The following is a 13,501-nucleotide window of genomic DNA, read 5'->3' as shown; positions in this document are numbered from 1 at the left end:
ATCTGATGTTGGAGATCTTAGTACCCTGAGTCAACATATAGGAATGATTTTTTTCTCTAGCAACTCTAAGTAGCCCAAGCATAGAGAAAGAGATAGGGCACTACTAAATTAGACCTCGGTGGGGACACTGCTGGCTGTAAAAAAGGAAGAGCCAAGGACACAATTGAAATGATGGAGTGATGAGCTCTTGTATCTAGATTAATTAAGGAAGGTCTGGGAAAGAGAAGGGGGCTGGCCAGGAGAAAGTAGGATGGCAAGAACCTAAAGGAGAGACATTGGTGCCATGGTCATAAGAAGAATGAGGACGCTGGAGAGACAGGAGGCTGAGATCAGAGAACGGGAGGTAGAACAGTTCTTGGTGGGCAGGGTGTGGTCTTGAGAAGGGAAGCTGGAGGCAAGGGCTGAGGCAGGTCACTGGAAGTGAGATTAGGGACCTGAGAACCTTCTCCTGTGCCTTTTAAACTTTTGATTATGACCCACAATTAGAAGGACATTTTGCATCATGACCTAGAAAAGGTATGTATAAATGTTATTGAATATATTATTATGTGATTGTATAAAATAATAATAAATTATTGAAATTAGTGTTTTAACAACTCCCCGCATCTCCCCACCCCCCGCCCATCACCCTTCTTACATGCTAGATACTCTGATATTTATTTCTGTTGTGTTTCTAAAAAACCCATGCTGGCCTTAATCCTCTAAATCAACTTCATGACACACTAATGGGTTGTAATCCATAGTTTGCAAACAATTGGTCTGTTTGGACATTGAAGTTACCCAGATAATAGCAAGACTTGGCATGTACTGGAAGGCTGAGAGTCTGGTGCCAAACTCTTCAGTGAACAAGGAGGAGCTGAAACTCAGCTTCATACATTTGTCTTAAGTAAAGGGTCAAACAATCAGTTTGTTTTTGGAATAAATAGAGGATCACTCATGGCTTCCTTGGGTTTTCCTAATGGTTTCCAGGTGGCAGGGGCCTTTAGATTTGACTTATTCACTTAGTGACTATCCCACTCGTTTCCTTGTTTTAGCGAAGAAACTTCCCCACGCCCGTTTTCATATTCCAGGATGCCCACCATCAGGGAAAGAGGAAGTGGAAGGGGGGGTGTGCTGATTTGGCTGCAGGTGACTGTGGCCTCCAGACCCCCTAGTGCTTCCAAAGCCTCCTGTATCTCACAGCTGCAAGAGGAATCCCCCAAGGGAAGAGGCAATGTTCCAGAAGACGGTAGGGTGGTGCTCAGAGAAGAAAGCAGAGTGGGGTGGGGGGTGTCTAGGGTCAGTGAAGGTCAAGGGTTAGGCCTCCCACAGAGTGTGTGTGGAGTGGGAGAAGAATAAGGAGCCTGTGCTAAGGGGGTGTCTAAGAAGACCAAGAGCTTCTCTATTGTCCCCCTGAGTCATCACACCCCGGGTGGTTTCTGTTAAACATTAACACAAAGTGTTAGAAGAACTGCACCACTGCTAATTAGCTAATCCTGTGGCATCCCCACAGGATGAGGTCAGAATAATCATCATCACCCTAGCCATGAAAACATAAGTGGGGGAGGAAGACCAGAGGGAAATTCACATATTCATCTTGTTTTACACGAAGCATCGCATCATCTGTTGAAGATGGGACCCCAAGGAAGACACAGTAATGCTGACCTAGCATGTGGGCTAGGGCTATCATGACCAACTATTCTAAGCTGAGGACCTGGAGTTTGCAGAGGTCCAGAGGTGAGAAAGAGTTTGACTTGTTCAGAAAAGTGGAACTGGGGTTGCCCATGTCAGGGATCTAGAATTCAAGAGTGAACAGCTAGGAAGGGATGGATCTTGTCAAGGACTTGGAATCTTGCTGCAGTTGGGTGATTTGATCTATGAGAATCATGGAGAACCCTGTGGTGCCATCCAGCAGCCAAAAAATGCACCTTGAGAATACCTAAGAAACATCTCGAGCTGTTGTTTCAGATGCACAAGGACTTAAGGGTATGTTTTTGTAAAACATGACTATATATGGCACTTTATATAATTGAATGTCCTGTTACATAAATGGCTACATTTTATCTTTATAACCCAGTGAGGTCAGTAGAGTGGACATTTCCTTTTCCAGAGCCCTCTATTCTGGGCCTCCTTCACAAGCCCAGACTCTACTTTCCAAGCCTGCTCTTGCCAGCACAGCCTTTGGAGTTCTTACTTTGCTACAGTGAACTGCCCCAGCCAGGATAAAGGACACATCGTGTTTCACAAATGTTGGTCCTGCCAGGGACTGAGAATTGAGTCCTCTCATCCCACTTCTGCAGGGGCAGAATGAAGTTGAGACTAGACTTATTTCTGCCCCGCCCACCCCCCACCCCACCCCACCCCACCCCACCCCCGACTCTGAATCCTTTCTTCTGTTGCTCCAAACACCAGGAGGTGGACATGTGGTGCGGCAGCACTGGAGGCACATTTCTGGGTTTGGATTTTGGTTCTGCCATTTGCTAGCTGGGAACTTTAGGTAAGTGTCTTCGCCCTTCTGAGCCTCAGTCAAATAGAGATACCACCTTGCAGGATAGTTGTTGAAGTTAAGCCTGGCCCATAGGCTGCCAAGGGGTTAGAGTTGGTGGGGGGAAGCTGTTGTTTGTTACTAGGGAGTTTAGAAACCTCTGCAGGTTCATGTGCTCTTGCCCTGTTCCATCCCCACCTCCCTCCAGCAGTCGGTGAAGATTACCAGTTAACCCACTGCACCCTAAACACTGGAGACCTTTGTTCTGGGTTCACAGTGTTGCCCCAGGGCTTCCTGACCTATGAATTGCCCCCTTTAAGAATGGTGCTCTCCCATCCCCCATAGACCAGCCAAATTACTCTAAATTACTGCAGATCAAAAATAGCTCCAATGGAGCTTAGGTCCCAGGAAGGCCACAGCCTGGCCCGGAGCATGGAATTCCAGGGAGGGAAGAACTTCCAGGGGTCTCGCCCTCACCGCCATCCTGACTCCAAGCAGACAGATGTGGGTCTCTTCAGGAGAGGGGAGACACTTGCCATGTAATTCTGTGACAACACTGAGTAAATCAAGGAGGCTCTTGCTGATATCTAAATTCATTTTCCCTCCAGCCTTACTGTCCCAACCTGCCTAAAAGAGCAGAGTCCAAAGAAATCTCTCAGCTTTCCCAGCTAAATACTGATCATCTCAACCCTTGCATTTTTCCTTCACAAATCCTATTTTTTCAAGTTGAATTCACTGCTCACCTCCAGCCTGTCTCTGAGGTTTTGTAATCCCTCCTTAATTTGGGGAGGGCGTGCAGGATGGGGGGAGGAGGTGGTCAACCCAACACGGGTTGGGGAGGGCCATTCAGAGGAGGTGGAAAGGATGCTAGCAGACAAATTTCCCCTGATTTAGGAAGAGAAGGAGGCAAAAGAAGGTTTACCATCCAAGGATATAATGTGTTCTCTTTTTGGTAAGCCAGAGTTTTCTTAGCCAAACCAGCCCCAGAAAGGAGCTGTGGTTGGGGTGGGGGAGGGCAGCAGCAGGCAAGATGTAGGGTCAGTGACCGGATGGAGGGATGCAGAGGCGGAGGGAGGGCTTGAGAGCATAGTGGAGAAGTCAGTTCTCCAGGAGGTGGATGTGTTCATCAGTAAGGCAGGTGTGGGCCTGGGTTATTTAGATCACGGCTTCCTTTTCCAGTTCACCTGGTGGTGGAGGCCTGGGAGTGCCTCAGGCCACAGGATTTTGAGCACTCAGTCATCCCACAAATATTCACAGAGAATCTGTCTGGGCCCAGAATTGGAAATAGAAAAATAAAATACGCAGTTCTCTTCCCTGAAGGAATTCAGAGTTTAGTGGTAATGATGGTGGGGGTTCATGTAAATAAACAGATGGTGAGTGTGCCCCATTGCAGGTGGGTGCAGGGCACTACGCAAGTGCAGACAGGGACAATCGATCCACCTGAGGGTGGTGAAGAGGGATTCAGGAAGGTCTTCCTAGAGGAAAGGGCCATTGGGCTCCACTTCAGCAGTAAAAAGGAGATAGTCCAGGAGGACTTCTAAGAAGAGGGGACAATTTGCTCCACATCTTGGGGCCAGAGGGTGCAGAGTGGTTTGGGGACATGGCAGAGAGGGCTTTATGATGGGAGATTAGAGCTACAGGTGTGAAGGGGGGAATGGTGCAAATTAAGGCTGGGATGGTAGGCAAGGATTGGAATTTGAGTGTGATGTGCGAGCTGCTTCTGTAGAGGGGGTGAGTCCACACTCCTTGGGGGAGCCTTGGGTCCACGCTCCTTGGGAGACTCTTACTGACTACCCTCCCCCACACAGAGAATAAACAGTTGCACCCCTCAGTCTAACCCACACCATCGTGTGGAGCCAGACTCAGGAGTGAGCGGCCCAGTTCTGCCAGTGGAGATGAGTGTGAGGAGAAGGCAGGGGGGAAGAGGTTCTCAGCCGTGAGGATGGGGCATGGCTATAGTATTTGAGACAGTACAAAGGATCAAGGGTGCTTCCCACCTACTTCCAAAACTGTAGCCTTGAGTCTACCATGGTGAAATCAATCAATTTTGTCACCAGTTCTTGAAAATGGGGACCTGCGGGGTGGGGCAGGACAGCCATATGCCAGTTGTATTGAGGGGAGGAGGTAAAGGGCAGTACCGTTCCAGAAAAGCAATGACTATATGGGAAGGGAAATGTGAGGGCAGGGAAGGTTAACGCTGTGAAAATTGTGGTACTGGTTGTTACATATCATGACTCACTTTGCAATCTGCTGTGTCTTTTCTGTCTGTATGGCCTTGCAGGGAACTGGTTTATTGCTACCTCCTATTCTTGAGTATTTAAAATGCATCTGACTGAGAACAGACCAATCCCACACATACCAGCCCCTGCCCCTCTCCTAGGGAAGCCTGCCACACACAACAGGCTACTGCTTGCTGTTCATGTAGTATCGACAGCAGGGAGAAGAAGGCACAGAAGGGAATGCCATTTGTTCAAATTTATTCTGTGTTGACCTATTGGGAAGGCAATGTGGTGCCTCCAAATTTAGGTAGAAAGTGAATAGATAGGATGAGGCTACTTGGTGAGGAGCTTAGAATTACAATTTATCCTGCATACCCAGTACCTGCTTTGTCTCATTAGCTGCCTGCCAGGCAACCCGCCCCCCTCCCCCAAATGTAGCCTCAGCAGCTTGCCACCACTAAGTTCCATAGAATGGAGAATATAACATACTGCACCAGAGTCATCCCAGCCATATGGCAAATTCACCCAAACCACTGGCAGCTTAGCTATCTCACCAAGCTTTTTCTCTTCTTTAGCCACCTCTTGTCTCCCAAACCTTTTACTTTCCTCTCATGTTCTGCAAGTCAGAAGGACGACCAAAGGCAAGTGCTTCTTCCCTTACCCCTCTTTTAACATTCCTCTTTTCCATCCTCCCTTCCAGCTCTCTCCCACTCCATTCTCCTCCTCCTCCCATTCATCATCCTTCTCTATGGCCAGTTCAGCTGGGCTCTGATCTCGGGGGTTAAGGAAGCTTCTAAAGCACTGCATCACCTGTTGGCAGGTTAAGAACTTTATCCTCCCAAGATATACCCTCTGTGATTGCTCAGCTCCAGCTGTTCGCCTTGAGGTTTGTGTTATGCACTAGGTGGCGCCCTTCACACACAATGCAATGGAAATGGTGGCGTGGTGCAACTCCATCGCTTTGATTTCAAATCTTAGGGGGATGTGTTGGCCACTGATAGCTACTGGGGAAGACAGTGGTAATCCGAAGGAGACCAAGTTCTCAGGATGGACATTTAGGCCTGTGATTATAGCCTATGTGCATTCAAGTCTCCCTGTTACTGCTGACCAGAGATTTGGAAACCTCTGATGTAGAGCCTCCCCAATCCTCTCAATCCAGTCTCCCCAACCCCACCATCCAAGACTCCAGCACCTGACCACATATCTGGGCAAACTGATGATCTGAGCAAGCTGTGTTGACTCCACACCTTGCTCCTGAAATTCTTCCCAAGTGGAATGCTTTGTCCTTGGACCTGAATCCTATTTGGGCATTTAGCTCAGTTCGGGTCCCATCTTACTAGGAAGACTTCCTTGTCCATCCCGGCTCAGGGACAACTCTCCTCTGTACTCAGAACTCCTTTAGAAGTCAATTCTCCTCATCTGGCCCTTCAAATCCGGTCACATGAATTCATTGCTTAGAAACAATGGCTTCCCATTAGCATTAGAATGAAAGGCAAATTTTGTATCCTTATAGGACCCCAACCTAGTTCTCTGACTTCAACTCCTCCTGCTCTTACCTTCACCACTCCCCTTCCCTTGCAGTGGCCTTCTACTCTCAAATTTAGCCAAGCTCGTTTCCATCTCAAGGTCTCTGTGTTTGCCCCTCTTTCTGCCAGGAAACTCTCCCCCCTGACTCCAGGGGTACCAGAATATAAAATCCATAAGGGCAGAAACTTTTTCTTTTGACTTATTCACTACTGTATTCCAAAAGTGGCTAAGTACAGTGCCTGGTACATGGTGGGTGATCAATAAATTAATATTGGATGAAGAATATAAATAACCTACTGCCTTACTGTCTCTTTTTCCCTTGTGTGTGCCACCTTTCCCTTGAGGCCCCCCACCACAATTGTAAGCATCCTGAGGGCAGAGGTCCTGTTCTATGTTTTGTATTACCCTAGGCGTCCAGCCCAGGACCTTGGATGTAGGTGCTACAACAAATATTTGTTGAGAGAATGCAGACAGAATGGGGAAATAGCTCTCTCATGCCTTTCCCACCAGGCAATCTCAGCAGCTTCCAAGGCAGACAAAGAGTAACCCTTGTTCTCCCAGGGCTGTTTGTCCTCCTTCCACCTAGGCTCTGACCAGTCTGCTCTCAGAGAAGGACAGCTGCTCTGTAGTTGGATTTCCTTTCCCACAAGGACCATCATCATCATCATCATCATCATCATCATCATCATCATCATCATCATCATCATCATCATCATCATCTTTACCACCACCACCATCAAACACTTTCCGACCTGATAGGACTTGAGAAAGGGTAACTGACCTCTTAGAACTGCCTCTGCTCCTGTTGGCCCACACCTAATTGGAGGAGAAGAAAAGGGTTCTGCTGAACTCATTGCCTTTTATCTTCTATAAAGATTTATCAAGAGAAGATCATGACTTTGGCTGGTACATTTCAAAGACTGTGTAGACATTTAGGTGATAGAGTTAAATATTCTGAACTTACCTCATCCTCCCTCCCTCTCTCTCGCTGTCTCAAGGGTGAGTATTCTGTTCCTCTTCCAAAATCCAGTCCGTCTCCATATTTGGGAATCTGGAATGGGCACGAGGGGCACGGCCTTGTCTCCTCTCAGTGTCTACTGGGAGCTGTAGTTCCCGGTGAACGATGGCTGCTTTTCCCTAGCTGGCAAATGGACTGTCCTTTCTCAGGAAACTTTCTGGAAGCAGTAACCCTACATTGGGGGGTGGGGGCATGGATATGGAAAGGTGCTATTAGAAGGCTTGCCTCTTCAGCTCTCTGTGAGCTGATTTCTAGTAAGGCTCCACTCTTCTGTCTCCCCAGCTGTAAAATGGGGATAATTACCTCTCTCTTTTCCTCGCTGCCAGATTGTTTGTTGGGTGGGGTAATTAGCCATCACCCATTAAGTGCTTTGAGCTTGTTCCAGAAAGGAACACTTCATAAATCAAAATTGTTACCTTTAAAGAGGAAAATATTAATTGTGATTGCTTCATTGCCTCGACAAACTGACTCTGTACATGTACGTCAAAAAATGCTGCTTAATTCCTTGTAGCTGCCTCCCGCCTACCCTGAATTTAAGTGGTTTTCATGCATCTCATTCCATTTAGTTTCATCATCTCTAGTTTTTGTTTCCTCAAGATTAAACACTTGCTTTCCTTACTTGCCACAAGAAAAGGAGGCAACAGAACAACTTTGCCCTATACCGAAAGCTGAAGAAAGTCATGAAGAAGGGAGGATTTAGGCCTGATTTGGGCTCCCCAAACTTGACATGCTTCTTTCCAACTTCCATTGATGTGGCAAAGAGTTCGGTCTCCATGGAAGAGGCCGACTTTCATTCTCTTGGAAGGACCAGAGATTTCACTGCAATTGGAGGGATTTTTGAAACCTCTTCTTCCTGGTATTTTTAAAGACTTTTGTTAGCTGACACCTTTAATTAGTAGAAAGAAGACTTTAATCAGTAGTAGAAACGGTGGCAGGTTTAGAATGAAAAGGGTCACAATCCTGACCCTAAGACTTTAGCCAAACCATTTCTCCTCTGTGGCTTTGGTCTTTTTATTCAACAGAGATTATCTATGTGAGTGCTTGGTAAAGTACCTCACAGAGTTAATTGTTATGAGGGGTGGTATAGTGCAGTGGTTGAAACATCGAATTTAAAAATCAGAAACACTTGGATTAGAGAGGCCCCCTGGATTAGCTGTGGACGTTTGATCACATCACTTAATCTCTCTAATCCTTAGTTATATTATTTCTAAAATGAGGATAATGAGACTCAAGGGAGACAACACTTGTGGTGGGCAGGTCTGGCACAGAGCCTGGCACACTAATTTCACCATCAATGTTGTTGTGCCTGTTCTTATTATGACATTATTATCACGCATCTCATTTATGATCATCTCTCTTTATGATAATCAAATAAAATAATGAGAAAGTGCTTTTGAAATTGTAAAGTACTATATAAATAGGAGGGTTTCTTAGACTCAAACACACAAAGAACTCCCCAGAGGTCTCCTTCTGGCTTTAGCGTTACATAAAGGATGTGTAGTCAGTTTTTGGCTACAGAGAACTTGAAGCATATAATTTGTCATTAGCTACCGCATGATTATTTGATTTCTGCTTGTAGGTAGTGAGTATTACCAATATCCAGTTGGAGAATAGAAAGGACTCCTATTGCATTTTGTGAGTGAATTAAGTCAGGTTACAGAACAGTAGCATTATGCATAACCCTACACATGAACTACGTGTGTTTATGGAAGGGTGTTCATCAAAGTCTTAAAAAGTTGTCATTTGTTGATAGTGGGATTTCAGACTATTCTTATCCTCTTTGTACCTTTCTATCTTAATGGGATTGTCTTTCCCCTGGGGATGCATCATTTGAACAAAGACAATTAAAAGACAAAAAAACAAAAACAAAAACAAAAACAAAAAAAGAGAGGATACTGAACAACAGATCTCAGGTTGTAAACCTCCAGGAGGATCAGTAAAATGCAACCTTAATCCCAAAGAATGTTTACTTAGGTGTGGAAAACAGAGATTCTGGGAACAAGGAGCTGGCTTGCAAAAGTCTTAACGCAAAACATCTGTGAAGAGAAGTCAAAGGGGAACCGGGTTCCCCACCCCAGACAGCCCTGGAAAAGGAGGCAGGGACACCCTTTCATCTGTTTATTTCACAGATTGTAACATCATGGTAGTTTCCATCACAGCCTGTGCACACATGAATACGCTAGTCTGCTATGGCAACATGAGATTCCTGTTTTTCCACCTCTATTCTTTCTGGTCCCTTGGTGTCTGGCTGACTGTTGCGGAGAACTGTGACCTCGCCCACCCATCCAGGCTGCCCGGGTAAATCACCTTTTATCGAGAGGGATTAGGCAAAGGGTGTGGTGAGACTTCCCGTAATCCTCTTTCACTATCCCGCTACGTTTTGGAACCAGGCACACAAAGGATGCACGAGCCTCCCAGGGGCGCGCAAGACGGAAGCGATGGTGACGGCATGCTCGCCATTCCCCGCGGTCTTCTTCCCAGAGACATTCCCACAGGCGAGTCTTCGCAGGCTTGGAGACAGGGGCTGGAGGGGAGGGCAGCTTCTCTCTGGTGGCCACAGGCAATTGAGACAGTCCCTAGAAAGAAGCGGATGCCCCTGAACTTCAGCATCAAGGCCATTGTTGGTGTAGACCCGGAAACAAAAAGGGAGGCTACAGAGGAGTGTTGCAAAACCGCCCAGGGGGCGCCACTCACACAGCCTCGGTGTGAATAGCACCGCCTAGCGTCCCACAGTGCCAGCCCAAGGAAGGGCGACCTTTTCCGAGCCATACCACCTTGCACAGGAGAGGCCTTTGCAAACCCAAATAGACGAGCTGGGCTGAGGAACATTTAAGGACTTTTAACAAACCCTGCTCAGGTGCCTGTTTTCCTCAATCCGTCAACTCTTTAGTGTTCCATCTGACATCATTCCTTCCCTGCTCAGAAACAGGTTCTCAGTGGGGTCAGACTATTTCCAGAACACAGACGCTAGGCTAGGTCTCTGCGTATCAAGACGCCTTGAGGTCACAGTCTAATAATAATAATTAAAACAAACTCAAAGTCAGAATATGATGCCTCATTTACTTTATACTTATTACTTTATTTCTCTTAGGCCGTGGGCTCATGGTGTAAAAGGGAATTTTATAAAGCTTAACAGTAGCTAACTTTTCTTATGTAAAGAAGGATTTTATAAAACTTAACAGTAGCTAACTTTTCTTATGTAAAGAAGGATTTTATAAAACTTAGCAGTAGCTAACTTTTCTTGCCTAATTTAGCTATTTACATATATTTTAGCTTCTAAATAACAGAAATATCCAGCAAAAACATTTGTATCATCTTATATGCACTGCTATACATTTGGTGTGAGTTGAAAAGAAAAAAGTTATGGGCCCCATCAGGCTGAAGATAAACAATCCTGGCGCCAAGGTTACTTGTTGTAAAACTGTTAAGAAATGCTTATTGTAAAACTGTTCTTATCTGCTTTTTTGCAAAACAGCACCTGTGACCCATGCTCAAACCCCACCCCCCTCATCTTACCCCTTAAAAGGCTTTTGCAAACTCAGACTGGGGCCTCTCTGTTCCTGTGTGTTCAGTGAGCCCCATACATGTGTGGAAAATAAACCCCTTGCATGTTGCATGAGAGAACGTCTCTTGGAGTCCTCCTTTGCATGGCAAAACTCTCGAATTCTCGAATTCTTACAATGGGATGGTGTTCAGAGTTTATTTTACATGCTCTAGTCAACTGAGTAGAAGTCCAATTGCAGGGTTGACTAAAACTACCACAATACTTTCCTACTGAAATCACCTGGAGAATCACGATTTCTGGGGATCTAGGAACCTTTCCCCACTTCCCAAATTGCTGACCCCACATCCCACTGTTCCTATAGCTTTAGGAAGCGACTTGGGAGGTAAAATATTCTGTCAGTGGTTCCCAATCTTTTAAAATAACAATGACTACTTTTTATTGTTAATTTTTTAAAATTAATTAACGGAAAAAAAGAAATTAACCCAACATTTAGAAATCATACCATTCTACACATGCAATCAGTAATTCTTAACATCATCACATAGATGCATGATCATCGTTTCTTAGTACATTTGCATCGGTTTAGAAGAACTAGCAACACAACCGAAAAAGATATAGAATGTTAATATAGAGAAAAAAATAAAAGTAATAATATTAAAAACAAAACAAAACAAAACAAAACAAAAACCTATAGCTCAGATGCAGCTTCATTCAGTGTTTTAACATGATTACTTTACAATTAGGTATTATTGTGCTGTCCATTTTTGAGTTTTTGTATCTAGTCCTGTTGCACCGTCTGTATCCCTTCAGCTCCAATTACCCATTATCTTACCCTGTTTCTAACTCCTGCTGGACTCTGTTACCAATGACATATTCCAAGTTTATTCTCGAATGTCGATTCACATCATTGGGACCATACAGTATTTGTCTTTTAGTTTTTGGCTAGACTCACTCAGCATAATGTTCTCTAGGTCCATCCATGTTATTACATGCTTCATAAGTTTATCCTGTCTTAAAACTGCATAATATTCCATGGTATGTATATACCACAGTTTGTTTAGCCACTCGTCTGTTGATGGACATTTTGGCTGTTTCCATCTCTTTGCAATTGTAAATAACGCTGCTATAAACATTGGTGTGCAAATGTCCGTTTGAGTTTTTGCCCTTAATTCCTTTGAGTAGATTCCCAGCAATGGTATTGCTGGGTCGTATGGCAATTCTATATTCAGCTTTTTGAGGAACCGCCAAACTGCCTTCCACAGTGGTTGCACCATTTGACATTCCCACCAACAGTGGATAAGTGTGCCTCTTTCTCCGCATCCTCTCCAGCACTTGTCATTTTCTGTTTTGTTGATAATGGCCATTCTGGTGGGTGTGAGATGATATCTCATTGTGGTTTTGATTTGCATTTCTCTAATGAGCATCTCTTCATGTACCTTTTGGCCATTTGTATTTCCTCTTCTGAGAGGTGTCTGTTCAAGTCTTTTTCCCATTTTGTAATTGGGTTGGCTGTCTTTTTGTTGTTGAGTTGAACAATCTCTTTATAAATTCTGGATACTAGACCATTATCTGATATGTCATTTCCAAATATTGTCTCCCATTGTGTAAGCTGTCTTTCTACTTTCTTGATGAAGTTCTTTGATGCACAAAAGTGTTTAATTTTGAGGAGTTCCCATTTATTTATTTCCTTCTTCAGTGCTCTTGCTTTAGGTTTAAGGTCCATAAAACCGCCTCCAATTGTAAGAGTCATAAGATATCTCCCTACATTTTCCTCTAACTGTTTTATGGTCTTAGACCTAATGTTTAGATCTTTGATCCATTTTGAGTTAACTTTTGTATAGGGTGTGAGATATGGGTCTTCTTTCATTCTTTTGCATATGGATATCCAGTTCTCTAGGCACCATTTATTGAAGAGACTGTTCTGTCCCAGGTGAGTTGGCTTGACTGCCTTATCAAAGATCAAATGTCCATAGATGAGAGGATCTATATCTGTGCACTCTATTTGATTTCATTGGTCGATATCTCTATCTTTATGCCAATACCATGCTGTTTTGACCACTGTGGCTTCATAATATGCCTTAAAGTCAGGCAGTGCGAGACCTCCAGCTTCGTTTTTTTTCCTCAAGATGTTTTTAGCAATTCGGGGCACCCTGCCCTTCCAGATAAATTTGCTAATGACTACTTTTAATTGCCCCGTTCTATCAATCCTGTGTTTTGAAATGTTTTGTCTACTAAGTAAAGTGCATCTATTAATAACATTTGTGCTGTGAACTCAGGTAAATGTACAATTTTTGCTTGGAATATTAAAAATACATTGAGAACCCCTGTACTCTGTTTTCCCTGGAGAACCTGCTAGGGGTCTGCAAACTGCAGGCAGGGAACCACTGCTGTTCTCTATGGGGGCGTGGGGTAGGGGGTGTGATGGGGGAGAGCAAGACCCTGGTGTGGTGGATGTTAATTGCTGCTAATAACTGAGTGCTCTTCTTCCCAGCCAGTATTGGTGCATCAACAGTGACCTCTGATGCTTTCAGTTTCCGGAAAGTGTGATCAGTGGTGGGGGTGGCTGGGCTGATGAGAACAAAGCAAAAGTGAGGCCCTCTCTGGGACAGTATGGGACAGAGCAAGGAATGCTGGATTCTTCTGATCTGGGGCTATTGCTCAGCTTCTCCTGCTTCAGTTCCCTTGGCTGGACTATAAGGTTGTTTCCAAGTTTAAAATTCTATAACAGATGGTGTCTGAGTTTATTTGATGATTTCCCTAAGTGTAGC

General features: G+C 44.8%; 1 long non-coding RNA gene across 1 annotated transcript; it reads left to right on the top strand.

Moving 5' to 3' along the window:
• The first annotated feature begins 2,379 nt into the window (after positions 1-2,379).
• On the top strand, positions 2,380-9,721 carry LOC143691294 (uncharacterized). The gene is made up of 3 exons (XR_013179445.1): positions 2,380-2,476; positions 9,358-9,526; positions 9,619-9,721. It is a non-coding gene; the product is annotated as an uncharacterized LOC143691294 (long non-coding RNA).
• Positions 9,722-13,501: the final 3,780 nt, after the last annotated feature.

The sequence above is a fragment of the Tamandua tetradactyla genome, chromosome 7 (genome assembly GCF_023851605.1).
Source record: "Tamandua tetradactyla isolate mTamTet1 chromosome 7, mTamTet1.pri, whole genome shotgun sequence".
In the NCBI taxonomy this organism is placed as follows: domain Eukaryota; kingdom Metazoa; phylum Chordata; class Mammalia; order Pilosa; family Myrmecophagidae; genus Tamandua; species Tamandua tetradactyla.
Note: the sequence above shows the minus strand (reverse complement) of the source record. Positions and strands in the feature narration are given on the sequence as shown.